This window comes from Panicum virgatum, chromosome 2N (genome assembly GCF_016808335.1).
Source record: "Panicum virgatum strain AP13 chromosome 2N, P.virgatum_v5, whole genome shotgun sequence".
NCBI classification, from domain to species: Eukaryota; Viridiplantae; Streptophyta; class Magnoliopsida; order Poales; family Poaceae; genus Panicum; species Panicum virgatum.
The window spans coordinates 6649113-6666104 of record NC_053146.1 but is presented as its reverse complement, the minus strand read 5'-3'; the positions used below and the strand labels follow the sequence as shown (position 1 = coordinate 6666104).

Sequence of the window (16992 nt, the reverse complement as noted above, 5' to 3'; positions counted from 1 at the left end):
TAATTTAGAGTATAAATTGATCACACATGTAGTGTTATGCAAACAATATTTCACTTTTACCAATAAACAAGTACGGTGCACGTGCGCCTGATAAATCTCCCAGAGTACCTAGGTAGAGAGACAATTATACTATCACATCTAAAAACCATGCATGTGCTGTAAATGTAATAGAACTTTGCTATACATGTATACTTGTGCAGACGGCCGGCATCATCATACATTGATCGTAAGCTATACTATATAAGTATGTCTTCCCAGATTTCAAGGGCTCTGGTGGGCTCAATAATAATGGTCAATGGCTCGACGGAGGGTGGCAGTAGCCGCCGGGGCCGCTCCCGTTGGTGCAGCCGGACGGCTGAGCCGAGCTCTCAGCCGCCGCAGATGTCGCCCTCTCAGACTGCACCACCGAGGATCCCTGCCGCCCTGCCGAGCCTCCTCTACTCTCCACCGGCGGCGGCCGCGCCGCCGCCGCCGACGTCGCGGCGCCGGAGCCCAGGACGAGGAGGAGGATGGCGACAGCTGCTACCATCACGAGCTGCTGCCTCATGATCGATCGATGGACGCTGAAACGCTCAGCTGCTAGCTCTTCTTTGGTGCTATGCTAGCCCAGGTGATTGCTACATCCCTTGCATCTGCATCTCTGATCTTTGTATATATATAAACTTGCCATGTGTACGTGCACTTTTAGTAGAGGGCCGGGGACCCGGGGTGCAGGGATGGAGAGACGTTCTGCTTTGGAACTTGACCTGGGGACGTTTTGTCGGAAAGCCTCGATCTCCAGAGCTGTCAATGGATATTGCTCCACACTGACAGATAAAGCGACCACGGTTTGTGACCTGATGGCTGTCGTTGTCAGTTAGCCGAACGTTAAACCTTCCGATCCTGGGAAGCAACAAGGAAACGGGCGGTGTGGTGGCGTTCCGTACCCGTGCAAGCATGCGAGTGCCCTTTTGGCTTTCTCGTTCATGTCAAAATTGAAAAAGGACCAAAGGAGAATGCACACGTTGTTTGTCAACGGAGTCCAATAATAACTCATTAGTTTCTTCTGCTTTCACTTCGTCCATCCACGTCCTATGGGATGAGCGGATAGGTGTTCAGTGTTTACTGAAATTCATAATGAAGGTTCCAATTTTAAATTCAATAGGTGTTTGTGATTTGGTATTGCTCGAAGGAGAACTCAAGCCCCATCTCTCGACTACATTGAGGGTTTGGATCAAATTATATTAAACTCTAAACATGATATATATAAATCCTTCTTCTATCTGGAATTGTTGCCAGGGCCTTCCAAAATTTCTAAACGTGGCCGGTGAAAGAGCGAGGTTTGGTGTGCCACTAGGGCAGTGCACGTGAAACTGGGTTTGCGACTAGATTAAGGAGCCGTGAAACCAGAAGCAAAGGCGCGTGCTTCAAATTTACCGGCCGCACGCGTGGCACGCGAAGGAAATGTCAAACCACGGCCTGATTGGAGCCCAAGCGTGCACGACACCATCATGGCGAGAGCCTAACTTGCTGTTAGCCCTTTTTGACGATGGCGCGCGGGGCTGTCTTTGAGTCGTCGGTAACTATTCCCTCCTCTCATTTTTACTGGACGCTCTGAATTCTTCGCTAGTGTGGGTTCTTTTTCGCGTGCTTCTTTATTACTTTGTAGTAAACCATTTTGATCGTAGAATGCTGCGGAAAATAGGTTAGTTCACTTTCGTTGAAGAAATTGTCGATCGTCATTCGTCAACTGAATCTATACATCCGCAGCCTATAGATGGCCAACGGGCCAGCCCGGCCCGGCCCGGCACGACGTCGTGCAGTGCCGTGCCGGTACTCGTCGTGCCACCGCCGTGCCGGCCGTGCTGTGCCGCCGACGTGCTCGTGCCTGGCCGTAGGTCCAAGGCACGACCCGTGGGCCGTCGGGCCGGCCCGGAAGCACGGCGCCGTGCCGAGCTCCCAAAGTCACCGGCGGATCCGCCCAGGAAGAGCAGGAGGCGGGGAGGGAGACGGTCGCGCCGCCCGCGTGCAAGGGAACTGCTCCGGCGCGCCGCCCGCGCGCGAGGGAACTTCTCTGGCCTGCCGCCGCGCGCGAGGGAGCCACTGCCGGCGGACGACGGAGCTCGGCAGATGCGCGAGTTCGGGGCGGCGAACTGGCGGGGCGGAGCTGGGAGGCCGCCGCGGCGGGGCGGGCGTGGGGGGGTCGGCGTCAGGGCGGGGCGGGGGCGGGGGCGGCCGCTCGGGGCCTCCACTCATGGGATAGGCCGTCAAGATCAAAGCCACTCATTGGGGTGGGGTGGAGGGGAACGGGCCGCTACCGGGCCGATTGTTGGGAGCGGGCCATGCCCGTGCCGGCCCACATGCCTAGGGTGCGGCCCAGGCACGGCCTGCTCTCCCGGGCCGTGCTTGGGCCGGCCCGAAAAAATGGGCCTCGGGCCGGGCTAACGGGCTCGGGCTGCATGGTCATATCCATATATACCGCAGCCACTAGGAATTTACTCCGAGTAGTGCAGCTCAGAAAACTTCTTTGATTCCTGTTCAGGAAGGAGCGTTCACAGTTGAATTAGGAATAAATGTAGAACTTTCTCTCTTTTTTTTGAAAAAACATGAATTTGCCATTTTCATCTTTTGAATAATGTTCTTTAGTTTCGAATTCTCAATCACTGAAGATAAACAGTTGAACTTTTTTTTCGTATTTCTTCCCATAGCTCACTTTACATGGACCATGACATGACACAGACTGTCCTGAGCACACTAGCGTACATGTTTGGCAAGGCATTTGCGTGGCTTCCTCGTTTAGCACACCAGTAGAAAACATGGAGAAAGAATGCCACCTTGCAAAGTCAATTTGCACGAAGTCAGATCTTGCCAACCAAATCGTACAGATTTAGACCTCAGTACCTTACCTCAAGTAGTCAAGTGCGCAAATCGCACCTCTTCACGAAATGAAAAATTGTGCTTCCAGGTTCAATGTTCTTTTTTTTAGGGCAGGTTCAATGTTCTTTCATACTAGTTCAATTGAACTGCAGCTTAATTTGAGAGCGATAGATTTTGATGGCGCGAGTTGTAGTCACAGAATTTGAAGAAATCACAGAAGTTCGTCCATTCAACAAATACGCCGTTGCCCACAGATCTACAGAACCCCTTTGTACCTTCAGAAAGCCTGCGGAAGTATTGATCATTTGCCATGTCACTGCTCATTGTTTATATTTTTGAATTTTGGTCAGAAGAAACTCAGCACAATTTTAATCCATAATGATACAGGATACTTGAACGATGGCCTGATCAGATTTTGCAACAACAATCACAGTCGCTTTGACAATGCCCACAATAAGTTACAGCTCAGATACAATACATAGGATCTGCAAATGCCGCCTTACAACAACAATGTCACTGACTCCAACAGCTCATCAGCTGCCAGCTTGGTTCTTGCAGAACCGAGTGGTTACCACATACAAAACCCTCAACAAATGTACAACACAGAACAGCACATGGTCTCTTGTAGCATGGTTCTTACAAGGACAATGCAAAAATAATCCAGCAACAAACACACTGCTGTCGGGGCATGAGGCCATCCTTTTGGTGATGTGAGGTATAAATTAAAATGAAAAATGGCATGGGAGTGAGAATGCCTCATGAGTTAGGTTTGTACAGCGACATTTGCGGCGCTAGGCATTCCAACTTTCTTAATTGTACCCTTCAGGTCTTCCCTGGATTTGGTGGCCCTCGATTTCGTAGCAGACCCAGTCTTTGGAGAGCTCTTCGGAGAACATTGTGCCTTGCTGTTAACATCTTTGGAGTTCCCAATGCTGTGACGATGTAACCGACAACATACTGCACTGCCATTTCCTCCCTCGGGTGTTTGAGGGGAGTCACTGCAGCTCTTTCTCCGTGTCAATTTTGGTGACCTAGCACGAGTTGGAGGCACCTATAGAGAAAAAGCAAGTGAAGGCTTGCACTAGTACGCACACTTAAAACAGGCAGGCATATAGTGTTTTTTATGAGAAAAATCAACAGGCTATAGGTCGTGGCAAATGTAACATGAACATGTTCAAATGCTTGAATTTCTGAAGACATTGCATAAACGCTAGTAATGTAAGAAAATCTTCATTTATACTGAAATATTTCATGCAACCTATGCTGATTTCAGCAATTTATATCAGTAACTGGAGTAGGAAGACTACCAGTTTCTTTCGTGAGAATTTTTACAGTTCTGTTGACCAGGTCAACGAAAAGGAACAAATATTTTGTTTTGCGAGAACGAAATGAAAAGAGGACCATTAGGAATCCAGAAAGTTCAAATTTTCAATTATGTTGGATAACATGTCATATGCATACGAGAAACAGAGGAAAAGCTTCGCCTTTAAGCATATTTTTATTGCATGATATGTCTTTACTAATGTGAAGTTATACAACAGACTGTAGTGTCCTGACACCCGAAGAAAAGCAACATACCACCAAGCAAAAATGTAAAACTCTGGCCATAAAGATGAGGAAACAGCAACAAAAGCCACCGAATATGAGATTATGAATAAATTCTAAGCAACTCATGAAACAGACCACCTAGAGATTCCCATCAGAATAGAAATAACAACTGAATAATCTGAAACAGAAAGTTTATTGGATTATAATAAAAAGCAGACAACACAAAACACATTACCTTCTTAAGTTCAACTTTTGGCGGGGGTCCCTCTTGGTAGAAGCTTGGCATGGGTTTTGCTCGGACAACCAAGTTCTTCCTTAGTTGTCTTAGAGCTTCTTCTTCCTCTTCCTAGAAATAAAAAACAGAGATAATGGCAACAATAATTAGCCCCATAATGATTTAATCAAAAGGAGCATCATAAAACAGGGTTGATAAGCAGACGTTTCATCCACTTGGTGGGCAGATATTCAAGCTTTCTTCATAAACTATATTATTAAATAAAAAATATAACAACATAATGGTGTTTACAAGAGAAGAAAGAGCACAATCATAGTGATGCCTCATTCACTACAAAGCCTTTGTGTACACGAAACAACTCTACTTTCACAAGCTTCTAATCAAGTGCGAGTATTTATGCAAGAAAAAGCATAATCAATTTAAATAGAGTAAGCTGCACTTAAAAAATAGCTAGAGTAAGCTTCACAGAATTACAATTATTTTTGATATACTCACTTGAACTACAAATGATTTGACACCAAGTACCACAGAACTACAACTCTTGTCTCTGCTACAACTAATTGAAGGAGAGAATAATTGTGTGTATTCCTCCAAACCCTAGAAGAGTGGGCAATATAGTAGTAATACATGGGCCTCTATATATATGGGCTCAATATACACCAACACTCCCCCGCAGTTTGAACTACCGGCGCAGCGGTGTTCAAGACTGGACAACAAGAAAGTACAAAAGGCAAATACCCCCCACAGCCACAACTAGCCACTAGCTACGTTGAGGCTGGAGCGAAACTCCGAGAAGGTCGAGGAGGGTAGTCCCTTAATGAAGATGTTGGCAAACTGGGAGGTGGTCGGGACATGGAGTACCCGAACATCGCCAATGGCGACCCTGTCGCGCACGAAGTATAAGTCGATCTCCACATGCTTCATCCGCTGATGCTGAACGGGGTTGGTGGAGAGATACACGGCGCTGACGTTGTCGCAGTAAACGAGCGTGCTCTTGGCGAGCAGGCTGTGGAGCTCCGCCAAGAGCTGTCGTAGACAGAACGCCTCCTCCACGCCATTAGCGACAGCCCGGTACTCCGCCTCGGCACTAGAGCGGGAGACAACTGGCTACCGTTTGGACGACCAGGAGACTAGGTTGCCGCCCAGGAAGACGGCGTAGTCGGAAGTGGAGCGGCGAGTGTCCGGACAGCCAGCCCAGTCAGTGTCGATGTAGACAACCAGCTCAGCAAAGAACGAGCGGTGAAGGACCAGGCCGAGGTCCACAGTGCCACGGACGTAGCGGAGGAGACGCTTCAGCGCAGCAAGGTGTGACTCCCGGGGATCATGCATATGGAGACAAACCTGCTGAACAACGTAGGTGAGATCCGGCCTGATGAAGGTGAGGTACTGCAAGGCACCGGCCAGACTCCGGTAGGCAGTAGGATCAGCCACAGGATCACCCAGATCAGCAGACAGCTTCGCCTGAGTGTCGACAGGAGTGGAGCAGGGCTTGTAATCAGTCATCCCAGTCCGCTCCAGAATATCGAGGGCATACTGCCGCTGGTGAAGGAGGAGGCCAGACGGGCGAGGCTCAACAGTGACGCCCAAGAAGTGGTGGAGCTGACCAAGATCCTTCATAGCAAACTCCTGCTGCAGAGAGGAGATGACGCGCTAAAGCAACTGCTGACTAGAAGCTGTGAGCACAATGTCATCGACATAGAGCAGCAGATAGGCAGTCTCATCCCCACGGCGGTAGATGAAGAGAGACGTGTCAGACTTGGCCTCGGTGAACCCCCAATGTCAACAAAAACGTGGCGAACCGAGAATACCAAGCCCGAGGAGCTTGCTTCAGACCATAGAGACTTGTTGAGCTGGCAGACCATGTCCGGACGACTGGAGTCCACAAATCCCGCTGGCTGAGAGCAGTAGACTGTCTCTGGCAGAGTGCCATGAAGAAACGCATTCTTCACATCCAGCTGGTGCACAGGCCAAGAGCGAAAGAGCACAAGCGAGAGGACCGTGCGCACAGTAGCAGGCTTCACCACTGGACTGAAGGTCTCATCATAGTCCACACCAGGCCGTTGGGTGAAACCCCGGAGAACCCAGCGAGCCTTGTAGCGCTCGAGTGTGCCGTCAGCCCGACGCTTATGCGTCCAGATCCACTTGCCTGTGACCTCATTGCAACCAGACGGACGCGGCACGAGGTCCCACGTCTAGTTAGCAAGAAGAGCCACGTACTCCTCTTCCATCGCGCGACGCCAGTGAGGATCCGCCAAGGCGTCGCGGACAGAGGAGGGTATCGGAGAGACCCGCGGCTCCCCCTCGGTGACGGAGAGAGTCGCGGCCTGAGACGCCATCCGCCGAGTCACCATGGGATGGATATGTCGAGGATCCCGATGGACGACTGGCGGGTGGTACACCGCCGGCTCGACACGAGAGCAAGGCGGCGGCGGCTCCGGTGTAGGCGTCGCAGGGGACTCCGGAGCCGGAGGCGGCGCCGAACGACGCCGGTACACCTGCACCGGCGGCGGGAAAGGCGGCGGCGGCGGCAGCCGGGCGCCGGCGGCAAGCGCCCAGGCGCCCAGATCCGCCCGAGCGGGAGCAGAGGAGGGAGAGGAAGAGGGGAGGGGAGGGAAGGAGGAGAGGGGCAGCGGCGGGCACCAGTGGCCGGCCGGCCATGGCGCCAGCGGCGGCGGCTGGTGGTGCCGGCGGCTAGAGGGAGGGAGGGAGAGGTAGGCTAGATACCATGAAGGAGAGAATAATTGTGTGTATTCCTCCAAACCCTAAAAGGGTGGGCAATACAGTAGTAATACATGGGCCTCTATACATGGGCTCAATATACACCAACACTAATGAATTAAAGGTGCCTTAGGCAAGAACACTAAGTCACTAATGGATTAAAAGAAAAATGGATAGACCTGCAGATAAGTTCATTTAATAGGCTAATGGCTCCAGATACCTAACTTGTCAACCTTTTGCATTTTTACCAAAGTAACCAAATGCATGGTCTAACAAGACAGAAATAACATAGATTGCTGAACTGGTGGTTTTCCAAAACCTCAAGCTATTAATATTTCAGAGACAAGGCAGGACTCAAGTAAAAGACCAGCTTTGATCAAATTCAAATGATTATACCACAAAACCTGGGAAAAGGTAGCTTAGCCAAAGGTAGTTCAAAATTCCTATTCAGTTGCTATAATTTTTCTATTCATTATGTAAAGCCATTTTGTATAATTGTGTTCTTCATGATACCACATGCCACAAAACAAAACAGATAACCAACATTCAACCTTTTTCCTGGCCTCTGCTTGGAGTCTCTCCTCTTCCAAAGCCTTCCGCTTTTCTTCTAATTTTGTATAAAACTGATGAAATCAACAAAGTTCTGATTACTAGACCTCTCTAAAGACAGCAATCAAGAATATTACCATGAAGTTACATGCATACCTCTCCTCTCTTCTCAGCACGATTATCGCAGACAAATGTAGGTGCAACAGCAACTGTTGTCTTCTTAGTTTTTCCTGCTCTTGCTGAAGTTACAGTTCTGTAAGCAGCTCAGGAAACTGGCTAATATAAATACGGGAAGCAATCTTTTTTTAGTAACGATCAGTTACGAAGATGAAGAAAAGAGTTCATTGAAAGGTTTATGGAGTTCATACCGATTTCACTATACATAAAACATTAAATAAAGAGAGGCACTAAACATAGACACAAAACAATAAGTCCAATGGGAGAAACTCAATGCGATCCATATTTGAAAGAGAAAACAGAAAGGATACGAAGAAGTGACGGAATATGAGTCATCTTCTAGACTGTGAGAAGTATTGTCAGATTGGAGAGGCTTCCTGGGTGTGACTGACGGACTCTGCAATTGATAAACAGTACAAAATTTGTCACAGATGCTGCCTAATTTCATCTGCAAAAGTTAACTTGGCGCATTAGGGAAAATGGAATCACAGTTACAGCCAGGTAAACAGAAAAGAGAAGTCACACAGTTACACCAATAAACAAGTCTAATAAAACAAATTTGTGTGTTCATTCAGGATGATGTAAATGAATCAAACTGCTTATAATGGTAATCAGATGCTCAATCAATGTCAAAACATAAGATGAGACCCACAACGTGGAGAAACCAAATAAGCACAAAATCTAAGAGAAAAAAAATTATGTTATTTGACCATACATACTCCTATCAAACTGCACGCAGCAACTTAAAACATCTTTGATAGCAGTAACTGAGTGGAAGTATCAAGATAATTAGTTAACTGAACTCTTAATTTCACAAAGATGGGGACGCAACCATCCCAAGAGAATGGACATGTTGCAAAATGTAGGGAGTACCTGCTTATACCATTCAAAGTGAAAGATAGCAAACTAAAATATTCAGAAACTTTTCAAAACAGTGCTTACACCATAGTGGTTTACATATTTCTTTAACCAAACAATGTCATGCAGGAGACTATGTGAAAAAAGAAGCGGATGAAGCATGAATGATGCAATTCAAAGGAGGGTGCAGATGACTACCAGACCTTCTTTGCCATGCTTCTTGGCGAGGAGCTGCTTTTATCAGAAAGTTTTTCACCACTGCTGGTGGGATGAGAAATTGGAGCACAATTTCCAGCAGTAGATGACCTCATTTCAGCTGCAACAGTGCATGGCTCAGGAACACTATGCCTAGACCCTTGCTGTCCAGCTATAGCAGGCTTTGCTGGTGAATTGGTGAGCAACGACTCCTGCTCATCAATCAGCTTTGGCGAGTCTTGGTTTACAGGCACGTCTTCCTGGCCATTGCTGTCCATATGTGAGTCTATGGCATAAGGGGTCTCATGCCTTTCCGGAGAATCTTCGTCGTGGCTGCCACTCACAACTTCCTCATGATCAGCATTTCCGTTAGGTGGGCATATAACTACACAATCTGATTCTTCATCTGTAGACATATCTACAACTTCTTTCTCCATTGCACTGCAGATTAAAAAAATATATGTATAAATACGTATATGAGTGTGCTGAACCAGATAGTGCCTGTAAGCTCCTAACATTCCAAATCATAAAAGGATAACAGAACAATAATAGAGTCAAACAGTAATATAATACAGCATTCCATCAATCATTTGCTAAGAAAAGAATAGCTATATAATTCCTATAAATCATCAAAGACATGCAAGCAACTACACTTACTACAAAGCAGAAGAAATCCAGTATGCTAAAATGCTAACCGACAAATATAGAATAATCATAAAAATGGTCAATTGCATCATCTGAGATTTCTAAAGCCTGCATGGCCACATGTAGTAAAGATCACAAATGCATTTCTTATTTAGCTATGTTCTATTTGGGAGCTATTGTGTAGATCTTAAATGAATTTGGTAAACTGCCATTTAGAAGTTTCAAATTTAAGGCATTGTTGTAGAACTTGCGCAGATTTCTTTGGTGACCTTGAATCATAAAAGTTTCATCAGTTGTAATACCCGTCAGTTTACTGAAATTCCATCCTAGCGAAATCCCACAAAATGTACTGCAAATCGCAAAATAGCTACTACAGACTACAGTCCTACTTGGCCTCCAAGTTCACAACAGGAGTTAAATTATGATAACTTCAAACAACGCGCAAATTCCATTTTGTATGTTTAAGATCAACTGACACCAACAGAAATTGAATAAACCATAAACTTTGAATCATTCTCCCATACAAACCCCGACCGGAGCAAAACAAGAATTCTAGGAGGCTGCCCTTACATCATGGCCACTAACGCTAAAATAACAAATTCTTCACAGCATATAGCTTAGAATGAGCAAGACTTTTATTATGAAACAATTTTAAAGTTTCTGCAGGACGTGGCATGAGAAATATAAAATGGGGCACCGTTTAGTTCAACGCCACGACTAGAAACATTCAAGGAACTCCTACCTCAATGCAGCACGCCCATTGCACAACCATTTCACAAGAACAAAACCTCGACTAATCAGTCAACGGCCCTCTCCCACAAATTATTTAAGGATCCAAGCGAATGCGACTCCAGAAGCTCATCCCATTCCCATTGCTTGCAGAGGAAGCATTTTCAGGACCCCGTCAATGTTTTCCAAGAAAGCCAGAAACGAATACCGGCCACTTCTACCAAAATTTCCTAAGAAAACCAGCCATTTCAGCTGTGACATAACGAGGAACCATTCAAGAGCCGGAGACCTCCCCCCACACGCGCGAAACCCTAATCCGCCCCCACGAACCCGAAAATAATCGTACGAATCACCAAGACCGCCCCCGGAATCGGCCCACCGAGCCACCCGGATCCACCGCCCAGCTCAGAAACCCAAGCGCCGACGCCCAGCCCCGGGAACACACCCCCCCCCCCCAACGCGCAACAACAGGAACGGAATACCAGCAGGAGCCAGCGCCATTACATGCTCTCGGCCGCCTTGCCGGGCAGATCCCAGCGCCGCCTCGCCGCCGCCCCGGGGTCCCCGCCCCCGCCGTTGGCCTCCGCCGCGGCCGCCGTGACGCCCGGTCGCTCGGCACCCACCGCCGCCGAGAACGTCAGCTCCCCGCACCTCCCGCCGGCCGCGCAGTCAGCAGACGCGGCCGCGCCTCGCCCCGCTCCGCTTCCTCTCCTCCCGCACCCCCACCAACACCACCGCCGCGGCTTGCCTCCGCTCGTGTGCGTTTGGGCGTGGGTCGCGGCCAGGCGGGGGGCGGTCGGCTGTTTGTGGGGGCGCGGTGGGCCCGGCGGTGAGGGTACCGCCCGGGCCGGGGACGGTGAGGCGAGGGGTGGGGTGGGGGTTGCCGTGCCGGGAGAGGCAGGCGCGGGGGTTGGCCCCGGCGGTGGGGCGATTTTGACCGGCCACGTGGAAATTAGGTTAGTTAGCGCGGTTTTTTTTGCGATAATAGTGGATAATGCCTGGGAAACACATAGGCTGTTCGGCTGGTAGAATAAATAGTATTGTGTGAGAAGAAATAAGTCGAAATAAGCCAAGCCGCACGGTTGATTAGATCAGCCGAACAAGCTCACAGTGCACGAATGTATTTAAGGGCCCCTATTTTTTTCTCACGATTAAATAGTGTTTCTTCGTTGCGGAGACATTGTTCGTGAGCAGCGAGGTCTCGAGGGGACGAGAGCTTGATATGGTAGCGACACCGAAAGCTGACGTCTCAACTCGCTGCTAGGGCACCAGCATGTCTGCTCTCGCTTGCTAGTGGTTGCCGTGCAGGACCATGGAAAGGTTTATGCGCTCGTGTTTGTGTTTTTGTGTTAGGTGGTGTGCTTTTGAAAGCGATTTTGTGTTTTTTCGAGAGAAAAAAAGAATTACCATTTTTTCCGGGTACACTACAATGTGCCATTGAATTGCCTAGCTAAGGTAAAGTTAGAATATTCCTTTTTAAAAAGATATTGCTTGCCATTCGAAACTCAAGACAATGATAAAAAAAAGATACTAAAGGAAAATACTCATACTTGTTCTGGGTGGCTTTCCTCTTAGTGTTACGGGTAGAACCTAGGTGTGCATCATAACTTGGTGCGTCTAAGATGGATTATTGCAATGTGCACATATTCCAGCAACTCAATTGTCCAGCAAGACACCAAAAGATCGATAAGATGAGACAAATTCATGTACGCCCTAGCATTGGTTAATATTAATAATATTCCATGCACACTCAGGCTTCAAACACCAACGTAATCCCCCTGGGAAAACAAAGACCAGTGTGAGATTACGTTGGCCTAGCGGGTAGCCTAATCATGCTAAGCTAACGAATCAAAGCAACTGACCAACCGCTAAAACGCCACCCCACCGGCCACCCGGCTCCCGTCCCTTTCCGTTCCGCGCACTCGGAGGTGACCCGACCCCTCGCACGAGCCCACACACACGGTGCACGAGGCCCACTTAACCACCGCGGTCCCTTTCCCACCGCGTCCCACCCCACCCCGTGTCACCCCATCCCGGGCCCCACGGATCCTGGTCCCGGGCAGGGGCGTGGAACCAGGGTTTGAAATTTCGGCGAAATTTTGGCGAAATTTTTCGTTTCCGCTCGGTACCGGGAAAAAATATTTCGGTATTTTCGGAAAATTTTGTTTTGAAAATTCAAAATTCAAAAAAAATCGGTCGAAATTCCGAAACGGAATACCGTTTCCGCCGATCACCGGGATTTCACCGGAAAACGAAATGGTTAACCCTGCGTGGAACACCGTTGCGTCCCGCCCGTCTACGATTAAAATCCGAGCGCCACCACCTCACCGCTCCAATCGCGCGGGGCAAGATCGGGGCCGTCGATAGACCCACGGACGACCGTGATTTAACGTACCGGGAAGAGCCCAGGACACGTCGGTGCCTGCCGGTGCGGTGCCGCTTTTGAAACGCCGCGGGGTTTTGGCGCGGCGCGGGGTTCACCTAAGCGACCGGTCTCCGGTAACCGCCGGGCTCTGGTTCCGGTTTACCGGACCGGTTGCATCGGTTACCGATAGAAACCGGTCAAATTCAAATTTAAATTCAAAAAACTCAGTTCAACCGGTTCGTACCGGTATACCGACCGATTAGACCGGTTTACCAGTCGGTTTGACCGGTTTACTGGCCGGTTTGACCGGTTTACCGGCCGGTTTGACCGGTTTGAATTCAAATCCAAATTTAAAATCGCATGTGTAACCGGTATACGGCCGGTTAGACCGGTTTACCGGCCGGTTTGACCTGTTTACCAAGTGGGCCTTAATGGGCCGTCTCATTTTTTTCCTTTTCTTTTTTGTTTTAACTTTAAATGCCCGAAAAGTATGTTAAACGAACGAATTTTTGAGAAAATTTGACACCATTAGATTCATCACACCTTGAAGTATTTTTAGAATTTTTTTGAAAATTTTTCATTTTTTTTATTCAAATTTGAATTTTGAATTTGGACCGTTTTGGTACCGGCCCAAACCGGAACCGGACCGGACCGGTTCCGGTTTCAGTAACCGATCAAATCGGACCGGTTCCCACCGGGTAAGGGGAACCCGCGCGGCGGGTGGCGGATCCTCTGCGGCTGGCTGGCTCCTGTCCACGTCCGGGGCGTTGCGAAGTCAAAGACGGTCGGAGACCGAGACCCGCTAGCCTCCGGCGCCGGCGGCAGCGGGGATCCGGATCCTCACTTGGAAGCGAGCTCCGGCGTGTCCGGTCCCTGTCCACCGTGGCACTGTCCAGTGAGGTGGCCGGAAGGGCACGTTGGGGTTTTCACACCGGCACTGGTTATGGGTGAACAAACCCTAATAACGACCCGGGACGGTACGTACCCAAGTTTATTGTTGCAAGATTTGCGAAGATTGCGCTCCATCATATTGCATGTTGTTAAGAAGGATCATCGTGGAAATTAGGGCGGGGCCTTGAATGCGATCCCGTAGGTGATGTTCGTGTTAATTAGCTTTCGCGGAAGGCAACAAGGGGTTTTCTTCGACGTGTCGCTTCGGATTAATAATTGGGAAAATGATGTTTTTTTTCTTCCTTTTCGTATAGTTGTGTCAATGGAATTGTGTGGACGCTTCAGCGAGGAAGTAGTTGCGTACGTAGCTCTCGTGTCAGGTCCGTCTTTGAGAAAAGACTTGATAGTCCAAGATGTGGGGACAACGATATTAGTGTCCAAATGATTAATTGCTACTTGACACCATAATTGGCACTAGCTTGGACGGTATAAGGACATGGCGGAAAAAAAAATGGTCTTGTCTCTGTAGCTTACATAGTTATACTTCACATGATATATAGATAAAAGGGACGAATAAAAAGTAAAGTTTTGCAATACAAGTTTCAGAAAAATGTGCTGATTGCAGCGATAATTGGATGTGATTTTAGCTATTAAATTATTGTTATACTCTTGAGCTACTTTTAATTAAGAGGGAGCGTACGGCCCTCTGCACTTGCTTTTCCTCTCTGTAATTGAATCAGATACATTACTTAGGTTTACCTTAAGATTTCATAGTGTTTAAGTACACCGTATCAACATGAGAGCAGTCTAGAATAGATGGACTGACGGGGGTAACAAGGAGGTGGTGGTGGTTAAAGTAGTGGAAGCGATAATGGTGCGGAGCAAATAATCATATTTCACATCGTCAGACTTACATTATGTGCCATAGACAAGAACAAAATTTGTGACATCTCAAAAAAAATAGCTATGTGGTCTGCTCAAACATTTATACGAACAAACTTGAAAATCTAAAAGAGAACCAAAATAATTTTTTTTTTGGCCGCCGCATAGGCATCATTGTCTCAGTTGAGCCTTTGGACCCAAAGGAAATGTAACCCTCCAAGATATCCCTACCTAAGGTGACATTGGCTTGGTAACAAAATGTCCGGGTTCAAATTTGTTTCCAATCCGATCGACGTTGTGCATGAGAAGATAAGAAAAAGGTTAACTTGATGTGCATTGGACCAAAGGATTCAACCTGCTGAATCACTCAATCCAGACGTCTCGCAAATAAGTCGGCGTAGTGACTGGAACTGAGGACTTGCAAATATGTCCTAACTCCAATATGTTGATGGGCATTCGCAATCATATTCACTTATTTAGTATGGTGAGGTACTATATCAATTTCACATTTATGCAATTAAAAGATGTGTTTATATTATTTTGTTTTCCCCCTTAGGAGCTTTTTAAGCATATAACATTCTATAATTTGTGGAATTTCAGAGAAATTCGTCGGAATGGTACTTGGAAGTTAGCAAGATGGATTGTATACAATGTACATGAAGTAGACCTTTTCTCTCATGTCGTTTTTTTTTGTGAAATTTGTCAAGACCACCAAGTTTAAAACAGTAGGGATGATATACTAGTAGCTAGTAACTTGACGCCTAACAACCACATAGATTAAAAATAGAGGAAAAAAATGAAAAATGATTTTAGCTGCCCCATACTAGACATCATTATCTTAGTCGCAGTCTTTGAACCTAAAGGAAAGGTATTCCTCTATGATGTTCGTATGTATCCTAGGGTGTCATTGGCTTGGTAGGATTCAAATTCACATCCGATCAACATCGTCCATGAGAAAATTAAAAAGAATATCTATTTGACGTGCATATATAGGAGATGAAGGATTCAACCTACTAGATCCAGACATCTCGCTAGTGAATGAAAATAAAAAATGAATCGGCTCACCATCTAGATCTAAGAACTTCCAATAATGCCACTAGGTCCAATGGGTCGATAGACATTCAAAATCATATTCGCTATGGTGAGGCACTACATCCTTTTCAAATTTATAACCAAAGGCAAGTTTATATGGTTTTTCTTTTCTCCCGTAACAACTTTATTGATTGTTAATCTCCCGAACGTTCTAGAAATCATGAAATTCCAAAGGAAACCAGCTAATAAACTGAAATTGTAGTCGAAGTTCTGTAACACCCCGGTGTTAATCTTGGTGCTAATCTCGTGCTTAATCTCTAATTAAGGCATAAGCAATGTCATTAGCGCTAATCAAGTTGCATAGTAAGCATCAACTTAGCTGAGTTCGACCATATTTTTCTCCCTGATCTGAGTCTCGAATTAAGTTTTGCCCAAAACCAAAGTTGTAGGTCTTTTCTTCCTCTACAACTTTTATTTTGGCCAAATTTCAAGTTTTTATATGAAATTTTGAGATTTGGACAGTCAAAATTGGCTAAAAAACATTTGAACACGGTCACTGTGCCTCCCCTGTTTTGCCACGGCGACGGCGTACAGGGCCGGCGACGCCACGCGTCACCGTGCCGACGATCACGCCACGGCTTAACCCCGTCGCTGCCATTGTGATCGCCAAGTCCGATTTCGCCTCCCCGTTCCCCTTCCTCGCCCGTGCAGAGCACACAGCGGAGCTGAGCAGAGCCCTGCCGCCGCCGGAGCTGCGCTGGCCGCCCTCCGCCGTCCCGCCGCCATTCCTCGCTCCTCGAACCCTCCAGAAGCTCCTCCACCCCCTCCTCTACCTCCACAGCCCCGTTCCATGCCGGATTGTGCCCTCTCTTAGCCAGAATCGAGCCCGCCGCCGCCGACCTCCTTAAACCCTAACCCGAGCTTCGCCCCCTTCCATCAAGGTGCCCTTTCCGGCCTTCCTTCGCCTGATCAGCAAGCACAGTAAGCATCTTCGTGTCTTATTTCATCTCCTCGACCTCTTTTCCCTCGAGTCCGTGCGCCATCATCGCCGGGAACGAGGCTCGCCGCCGCGCGCCACCGCTTGCCGCCGCTCGCCGTCGCCCACTGCTCTGGGCCAGGTTGCTGCGCCGCTGCCGTGCGCGTGGACCTTGCCTGCCCCTGCAGAGCGCATCCCAGCCCTTTTCCGGCTGCCGCCTCGCCCCTTGCCGGCGGGAACGCCGCCGCCGGAGTGCCGCGCCGAGCGGTGCTCTGCTCTGGCGGGCGCCGCTCGCAGAGAGCGGTTTAACTGCTTGTGGTGACCGGTTCAACCAGT

General features: G+C 48.0%; 1 pseudogene across 1 annotated transcript; it reads right to left on the bottom strand.

The window, feature by feature from the left end:
• Positions 1-3222: 3222 nt before the first annotated feature.
• On the bottom strand, positions 3223-11267 carry LOC120659556 (annotated as a pseudogene). Its single transcript, XR_005669081.1, has 7 exons — positions 11015-11267; positions 9145-9577; positions 8395-8480; positions 8063-8159; positions 7909-7980; positions 4640-4750; positions 3223-3907 (listed from the first exon to the last, which is right to left on the bottom strand). The product of XR_005669081.1 is annotated as a protein WVD2-like 1 (transcript).
• Between the last annotated feature and the right edge of the window lie 5725 nt (positions 11268-16992).